The sequence below is a fragment of the Nicotiana tomentosiformis genome, chromosome 5 (genome assembly GCF_000390325.3).
Source record: "Nicotiana tomentosiformis chromosome 5, ASM39032v3, whole genome shotgun sequence".
Lineage (NCBI taxonomy): Eukaryota > Viridiplantae > Streptophyta > Magnoliopsida > Solanales > Solanaceae > Nicotiana > Nicotiana tomentosiformis.
In genome coordinates, this window is record NC_090816.1 from 19,961,558 (window position 1) to 19,971,402 (window position 9,845).

Consider the following 9,845-nt stretch of genomic DNA (forward strand, 5'->3'; position numbering starts at 1 on the left):
CTATTCCAGCATTGCCTAAGCTGGAGTGGAAGGGTTCGCCTTTTAGTTCATTTAATCGAGTTATTTCTTTTATAAAGGCTCAACACGTGGTTGAGAAGGGTTGTTTGGCTTATCTAGCCTATGTTCGGGATACTACTGCAGAGACTCCGACTATTGATTCAGTGCCTGTAGTTCGGGAATTCCCCGATGTATTTCCGTCAGATCTTCCAGGTATGCCACCTGATCGTGATATTGATTTTTGCATTGACTTGGCTTCAGATACCCAGCCTATATCTATCCCACCGTATCGTATGGCTCCAAAAGAATTGAAAGAATTGAAAGAACAGCTTGAAGAGTTACTAGCCAAAGGATTTGTCAGACCGAGTGTATCGCCTTGGGGTGCACCAGTATTATTTGTGAAAAAGAAGGATGGAACAATGCGGATGTGTATTGATTATCGCCAATTGAACAAAGTCACTATTAAGAACAAGTACCTATCACCGCGTATTGATAATCTATTTGACCAGTTGCAGGGTGCTAGGGTATTCTCTAAGATCGACTTGAGGTCGGGGTACCATCAGTTGAAGATTCGGGATTCGGATGTTCCGAAGACTGCTTTTCGGACTAGATATGGTCATTATGAGTTTCTGGTGATGTGCTTCGGTTTAAATAATGCCCCGGCAGCATTTATGGATCTGATGAACAGGGTATGCATGCCATATATTGATTCATTTGTCATTGTCTTCATTGATGACATATTAATCTATTCGCGCAGTAAGGAGGAACATGAGCAACATATGAGAGTAGTGCTTCAGACATTGCGGGAACAAAAGCTATATGCTAAGTTCTCTAAATGTGAGTTTTGGCTAGAGTATGTTGCATTTTTGGGACATATTGTATCGGGCGAAGGTATTAAAGTTGATCCCAAAAAGATTGAGGCAGTTCAGAATTGGCATCGTCCCACTTCGGCGACTGAGATCAGGAGTTTTTTGGGTTTAGCAGGTTATTATAGTCAGTTCGTGGAAGGTTTTTCATCTATTGTAGCACCTTTGACCAAATTAACCCAGAAGGATGTTCAGTTCCGATGGTCCGATGATTGTAAGTCAAGCTTTCAGAAGCTCAAGACAGCACTGACTACAGCACTTGTGTTAGTGTTACCATCTGGTTCGGGAATATATACAGTGTATTGCGACGCGTCACGCGTTGGCTTGGGTTGTGTATTGATGCAGGAAAGGCGAGTTATTGCATATGCTTCACGTCAGCTGAAGCCCCACGAGAAGAATTATCTAGTACATGATTTGGAGTTAGCTGTGATTGTTCACGCTCTAAAGATTTGGAGGCATTATCTTTATGGGGTGTCTTGTGAAGTTTACACTAATCATCGCAGTTTGCAGCATTTGTTCAAGCAGAGGGATCTAAATTTGAGGCAGCGCAGATGGCTGGAGTTACTAAAAGATTATGATATTACTATCTTGTATCATCCGGGCAAAGCAAATGTGGTTGCAGATGCCTTGAGCAGGAAGGCGGAGAGTATGGGTAGTTTGGCTTTCATTTCAGTAGAGGAAAGGCCATTAGCCTCAGATATTCAATCCTTGGCTAACAAACTTGTGAGGCTGGATATTTCAAAGCCCAGCCGAGTTCTTGCATGTGTGGTGGCCCAATCTTCACTATTTGGGCAGATCAAGGCTCGCCAGTATGATGACCCATACCTGATGGTTCTTCGTGAAATGGTACTATGAGGTGGTGCCAAGGAAGTTATTATTAGAGCGGATGGTGTTCTGCAACTCCAGGATCGTCTATGTGTTTCTAATGTGGATGGACTGAGGAAAACAATCTTGGAAGAGGCACACAGTTCTCGGTATTCTATTCATCCAGGTGCTACTAAGATGTATCATGACTTGAGGCAACATTATTGGTGGCGACGAATGAAAAAGGACATAGTTGAGTATGTATCTAGGTGTCTAAATTGCCAGCAAGTTAAATATGAGCACCAGAGGCCAGGTGGCCTACTTCAGCAGATGACTATACCATAGTGGAAATGGGAACGAATTACTATGGACTTTGTAGTTGGGTTGCCGCGGACCTTGAGGAAGTTTGATGCAGTTTGGGTGATTGTTGACAGGTTGACTAAGTCGGCACATTTTATTCCTATTGTGACTACGTATACTTCAGAGAGGTTGGCCCAGATTTATATTCAGGAGATAGTTCGGTTGCACGGTGTGCCAATTTCCATCATATCAGATAGAGGCCCTCAGTTTACTTCACATTTCTGGAGAGCAGTACAGAGCGAGTTGGGGACCCGTGTAGAGCTCAGCACAGCCTTTCATCCGCAGACCGATGGACAGTCAGAGAGGACAATTCAGATTTTGGAGGATATGCTCAGGGCATCTATGATCGACTTTGGAGGTCAGTGGGATCGTTTCCTGCCTTTGGCCGAGTTTGCTTATAATAACAGTTACCAATCCAGCATCGAGATGGCTCCATTTGAGGCTTTATATGGTCGGCAATGTCGTTCACGTATCGGATGGTTTGAGCCAGGTGAGGCTAAGTTATATGGTACTGATTTGGTAAGGGATACCTTGGAAAAGGTAAAGTTGATTCAGGAGCGACTTCGTACAGCACAATCCAGACAAAAGAGTTACGCAGATCAGAAAGCGCGTGATATATCATTTATGGTAGGTGAAAAAGTTCTCTTGAAGGTTTCGCCGATGAAGGGAATTTTGAGATTCGGGAAGAAGGGCAAGTTGAGCCCAAGGTATATAGGCCCATTTGAGGTGTTGAAACGAGTTGGGGAGGTTGCTTATGAGCTTGCATTGCCTCTCAGCCTATCGGGAGTTCATCCGATTTTTCACGTATCTATGCTCCGGAAGTATCATGCCGACCTATCACATGTGTTAGACTTCAGCACAGTTCAACTAGATAATAGCTTGGGTTATGAAGAGGAGCCAATTGCCATTGTTGATAAACAGGTTCGCCAGTTGAGGTCCAAGAGGATTTCTGCAGTAAAAGTCTAGTGGAGGGGCCAACCAGTCGAGGAAGCGACTTGGGAGGCCGAGGAAGACATGCGGAGCAAATATCCACACTTATTCAGCACTCCAGGTACAATTCTAAACCCGTTCGAGGACGAACGTTTGTTTAAGAGGTGGAGAATGTAATGACCCAACCGGTCATTTTAACTTTTAGAACCCCGTTCCCTAAAATAAAACTTTCCGTAAGTTCTTGTAATGATTTATGACTTGTGGGGATGGTTGGTTCGGGATTTGGAAGTGTTTGGGGTGAAACCGGAACACTTGGTTCCTTAAGTTGGCCTTAAAGTGCTAAGTTTGACTTCGGTTAATATTTTGAGAAAACAACCCCGGAATAGAATTTTGATGATTCCAACAGCTCTGTATGGTGATTTTGGACTTAGGAGCGTGTTCGGAATTTTATTTGGAAGTCCGTAGTTAAATTAGGCTTGAAATGGCTAAAAACAAGAATTTAAGTTTGGAAGTTTGACCGATGAGTTAACTTTTTGATACCGGAGTCAGAATCCAGTTTCGAAAATTTTCATAGCTCTGTTATGTAATTTATGACTTGTGTGTAAAATTTGAGGTCAATCGAAGTTGATTTGATAGGTTCCGACATCGAATGTAGAAGTTGAAAACTCTTAGTTTCATTAAGCTTGAATTGGAGTATGATTCGTGGTTTTAGCGTTGTTTGATGTGATTTAGAGGTTCGACTAAGTTCGTATGATATTTTAGAACTTGTTGGTATATTTGGTTGAGGTCCCGAGGGCCTCCGGTGAGTTTCGGATGGTTAACGGATCAAAAGTTGGACTTAAAAAGCTGCTGCAATTTTCCCTTCTGCTGTATATTCTGGGCTATGATCGAGCCCCAGATCGAACCCAGATATCGAGCCCACGATCGAGGCCTGAGTCAAAGTCAGGGACGAGGCTCAGTATCGAAGCCACGATCAAAGGCAAGGCTCGAGGGCCAGGATCAAGACCCAAGATCGAACTTGATCGAGGCCATGACCATGTCCCAGGCTCGAGGCCTGATCGAGGCCATGACCAGCTCCCAAGATCGAGCTCCCTGAGATCGAGCTCCCTGAGATCGAGCTCCCGAGATCGAGCTCCCCTGATCGAGCTCCTTGATCGAACTGGACAGAGCTGTAAGTTATAAAAACAGAGGACATTCGTCCCATTTGCCATTTTTGACGAACTTGAGCTTGAGCAGAGGCGACTTTTGTCAGATTTTCAAGGGAAAAATATTGGGGTAAGTGATTCTAACTCGGATTTGGTCTACATATACAAGTATATCATTGTTTTCACCATAAATTAGTGTTTTGAGATTTAAATTTGGGAAATTTTTAGAAATCTCATAGAAACGAATTTTTGAGATTTCGGTATCGATTCGGAGTCGGATTTGAGTGAAACTGGTATAGTTGGACTCGTAATTGAATGGATTGTCGGATTTCGTAATTTTTGCCGGATTCCGAGATGTGAGCCCCACATACGAATTTTTAATTAATTTTGGGATTTTTATTAAAAATATAGTATTTTCTTATAGAATTGATTCCTATAATTTTTAGTGATTGTATCGAATTATTTTGGATAGATTCGAGCTAGACAAAGTTGGATAATCATGGAAAAGGCCTTATAGTGGATTAATTGGAGCAAGACGCGGTAAGTCTCTTGTCTAATTTTGTGAGGGGAAAATTACCCCATAGGGATTAAATTGAATAATTGTTGCTAATTGCGGGGGCTATGTACGCACGAGGTGACGAGAGTCCGTGCGTAGCTACTATTAATGCTAAAGTCCGGGTAGTTTAAGACTCAAAGCATGAATTACTTGTGTGAATTGTGTTCTTTATTAATTAAAAATTGATGTATATATTGTGAATTGTTATGAAAAGTAGAAAAATATGAAATTTTCATATGCTTAATTTTTGTTTAAATCAATTAATTGTTAAAAGAAATTGTTCTCCTCCCAAATTTATCTTATAATAAATATACTCTCCTTCCGGAGGCACATAAGAAAATGTCCTCCTTTCTTGTGGAGCGGGCCGAACGCCTCGACAGGATAGATGCATCTATGGATCGCGCTGCACGTCCCTCGGCAGTGTACACGACACTCTGGATCGGGTCGTACGTCCTCGGCAGAAATCGTGCTTAATAATAATAATTACACGATACTTTAATAATTTATTTCAGCTTGTGAAGCTAATTAATAAATTGAAAAATACTTGGAATTTAATGAATTATTATTCTTGCTTGTTAAGGAATTAATTGGTACTCCTGTAAATGAGGTTTAATTGATAAATTGGAAATTATTTGAATTGAAGGAATTTAATTAATATATTGAGAATTGTTACATTTGAAGAAATTTGATTATTTCTGCTGATTAAATAAATTATTGTAAATTCTGTAAATCATGCTGATTTAAATATCCTAATTTTATTTCAGTTATTATTATTGACCCATAGTGAGTGTCAAAGTCGGCCATCTCGTCTCTACCACTTCAGTTATTATGTACGTTTGACTTATTGGTTGGCTTGCCTAGCTGTAGTGTTGGGCGCCATCACGACCTATAGGTGAAATTGGGTCGTGACAGAGAATTTACGGAAAATCTTGAGGTAAATCACTTGTGATCATTGTTAGTCAATAATATTGGATTATCATTGAGTATTTCGACTAGATTACATATTTTTGAGGTGAAATTAGAGGATTTGGGCCTAGGGATTTCAAAATAAGAATTTGAGATTTGGATGTCGAGTTGATGTCGGAATTTGGTAAATTTGGTATGGTTGGACTCGTGATTAAATGAGCGTTCATATTTTATAACTTTTGTCGGATTCCGAGGCGTGGGCCCCACGGGCGATTTTTGAGTTAAATTTCGGATTTTTGTTATAAAATTAGTATTTTCATATGGAATTTGTTCCTAAAATTTGTATTGATTGAATTGAATTAATTGTGACTAGATATGAGGATTTCAGAGTCCAATTCGCGAGGCAAAGGCATAGCGGAGTAAAGAATTACCTGATTCGAGGTAATAGGCTTGTGTAACCCTGTGGGGGGAACCCCCTTAGAATTTGATAATGTTGTAACATTTTGTGATATGTGAGCGCCGTGTACGCAAGGTGACGAGTGCGTACACGGGCTAAATTTAAAAATATCAGTTCTTGCTGAATAGTCTTCTTTTAAATTCTTTAACTGAGTTGCTTTAGTATATGTAGTGATCATGTTAAGTCTAGTATCACATGTCTACGTGCCCTAACTCTTACTTTCAATATGTGCAACATGCTTAGCTGAATTACCTGCTTATTTGATTTGATTTAAATCTTTAACTGTAAGATTTCTTGCTGAAAATTTGTTGTTCCTCCAACTACTTGCTGCATATTTACTTTTGGGACTACGAGGCTATTCCTCGGGAGATCCCCTTGTACTGCATATTTACTTTTAGGACTACGAGGCGGTTCCTCGGGAAATACCCATGTACTGTATATTTACTTTTGGGACTACGAGGTGGTTTCTCGAGAGATCCTCCTATACTGCATATTTACTTTTGGGACTACGAGAATATTCCTCGGGAGATTCCTTATACTGTAGATTTACTTTTGGGACTACGAGGCGGTACCTCGGGAACGCCCTTGTTGTTTACCTCTAATTGTTGTGTTGTTATCTTTCTATAAATTTCGTTTATTTCTCAGTCACTTCATTACCCTATTATAAATTTCTGCCTTATTTATTATTATTTCCAGTAGGGTCTGACCTGACTTCGTCACTACTCTACTGAGGTTAGACTTGGTACTTACTGGGTACCGCTATGGTGTACTCATACTATATTTTTACACATCTTTTTGTGCAGATCCAGGTACTTCCTATCAAACCAGGTATCAATGAACTAGCTGTACACGGAGACTTCAAAGTATATCTGCCAGTGTCCGCAGACCTCGAAGTCCCCTTCTATCCTTATCATGTTGTTTTTCTTATTTTAGTAGTCTCTGATGTATAGAGACATTAGTATTTCTTAGAAACTTGTGACTTGTTTCTATCGGATTTTGGAGAGATTGTAGTTCTTTGACTTAGTTTTCATTTATTACAACTATTGAGGTTTGAGTTTTAGACTTTTATTATGTTATTCCGCAATTTGTTAGGCTTACCTAGTCTTAGAGACTAGGTGCCATCACGACATCCTACGGATGGTGAATTGGGGTCGTGACAGTCTTAGTATGAAATTTGGGTTAGAGAATTATTACTTGAGTGGTCATTAGATTTTATAAATAAGTTTTGATTTTAGTTGGATAATTATTTCGTATTTAATAATTTTTAATGTGTTTGGACTTGTACATATTTTTCTCAGTGCTTATATAAAAAGTTAAGAGTAGCCCGGTGTGTGATGTTAGCTGGGTGCCAGTCACGTCGAGGGGGTAGTTTGGGACGTGACAGAGTTAGTATCAGAGCGTAGGCTTTAAGTCCTGGGTCATGGAGCAGTGTTTAGTAGAGTCTAGTTCATGGATATGTAGGCGCCCATACTTATGATCTCTAGGCTACTAAGCATTTGGGATGTTTTCTCTTATTTTATTCCTCATTCGTGCGTTATGATGAATCGAGTTTATTTTTAGGATTTCCCTTTCGCAAATAGCTAGACCATGTGTATCCTCCTCTGTTGAACGACACGATTGATTTGGAAGTTTCTAACAATATATTGGCAATTGGGAGTGACCTTGAGCACATGAAATGTTATGCGCATTGGTGATAGTTGAGATTTTACTTGTTTTAAATTTTGGGATAACTTTATTTTCAAACGAACGTGTGTCAAATTTTTTTTAAAAAAAAAAGAGTTTTGAGAGTTAGTCAAATTTTTGAATGTTGAGAATCTGTGAATGTTATTTTAGTGTATTAAGTATGGCCTTGATAGTGGCACTACGTGATGTAAAAGGTGCAATATATTCTACTTGGGGTCCGTTAATGAATTCCGATCTATGAGAGAAAGTAAGACTTAAGTATAACGTTTAATGTACCAATATAGTAAAATGTTGAGTATGAAACTCAGCGAATAGTGGCATGGTTAGCTATTAAAGTAAGGGTAAGACGTACAGTATGGAGATTGTCGTGCGCCGTTTTAAAGAGATATATATAATTTGAAGAGTTTGAATACTTGAAAAGAATTAACACAAATGTTATTGAATTTAGTATTCCTTTGTGACAATTTTCGTGATATGTGTTGTATCTTGTACTGCATGAGTTAAGAAAGTTTGAATATTGACGAAATAAGATAATTGAAAAAGTATAATTTACCAAGTGGGGGAGTCTACTATTATTGATTGTGTCTAATGGGCATGTGGAATCACAGTTAGGACAGAGGGATAGTTGGGAATTTATTATGGTTTCTAATATTGGCATTTAAGTGAACTTGGGCCTAGATTGACTGGTTTTGTCATATTTAATATTCCTAATGCACTTAACATTGCACGAAAAGGGATTCATGGTTGTCTACGGGTAAGAATATTCCTTGTATGGGAGGTTCTATGTATGTTAACACCTTCGAGCTAACGAGTAAATGCTAAGAGATGGATAAGTAAATTATAAAAGCTAGAGAAGTATGTTCATTTGAGATCGAGGCGGATTGAGTATCTAAGAAGGATACCTGCAAGAAGAAAAAAGGATGGAATTAATCAAGTGCTATGTTTCATTTAACTGGACATAGAAACGGTACACCCTTTATTTAATAAAGGAGAATTAGCAAAAGGAATAATTGGAAATATTTTGTGACAATTGCAAGAAGCAAATTTTAAGTTTTCTCACTTAGACAAGTTGACTAGTGATGGACAACACCAAGTAATACTTTAGGGGATAATATCACTATTATACCTCCATTTAGATATTGGTAAATCTAGAAACTAAGGTGTAAATATAAGATCAATAACAAATTAAGCATGGGCTAACTTTGGATATAGAGTAGGTTCTCAAAGATTGAAATGTTACTATAGATATACTTATGCCTTCCTTTTTATCCCGATTGGATAAATCCACCCAAAGTATGGTAATCACGTGGTCTTCGTTAGTAATTATTGCATGATAATACAGGATCGCTCGGTGCTCCATTTACATATGACTGTATATTGGAGTATATATTCTGTTGTAGATTATTGTTGTTGCTTGATTTGAGACAGGTGTAAAATGAAATTAGTCCTAGTTATAGGGGAGATGTTGCCGAAATTTTTATAGATTTGGAAGACTTTATAAGATGAGTACGGTCTTTATAAGCGACCAATAGAATTCTCAGTTGAAAAGATTGCTAGCGCTTATACTAAGCTAAAGTTAAAGAGAGGGTTATGGGTATTATGCTTGAGACATATATCGTGCCAAGGACGAAGGTTTGGTTTGTGTAAATTAGCCCATGAAATGAGTACGAAGTTGTAAAGTACATTTTGTCCCGAATATGACTTTTCTGATCGTTCGGGGAAGAACGATATTTTAAGTGGAGGAGAATGTAATAACTCTAATTTAATTAGGGGTTAATTTGTAATTTTATAAATAAAAAAAGATAATAATAAGAAGAAGAAAAAAAGAGAAGTAAGGATAAAGAGTAATGAGCCAAAGGAAACGCAACAGAAGCTTAATAAAGAAAAGACAAGCCGAAAGCAAAAACAGAAGAAGAAAAAAAAAAGGGGGGGGGAGAAGAGGAAAGGAGAAAAGAAAAATAGGGATTCTCAACACAAATTACCAAATTAGGTAATCATCCTTAACTTTTATTTGAGTTTATTACTTAATTATGAGAAGATTTTTAGGGTAGAAACATGGAGAAATTTTCAGAAATTGCGAAAGTCAAGCCCTAAGGTTCTTCAACTTAATTCATCAATTTGAAAGGGCAAACATTATCAAA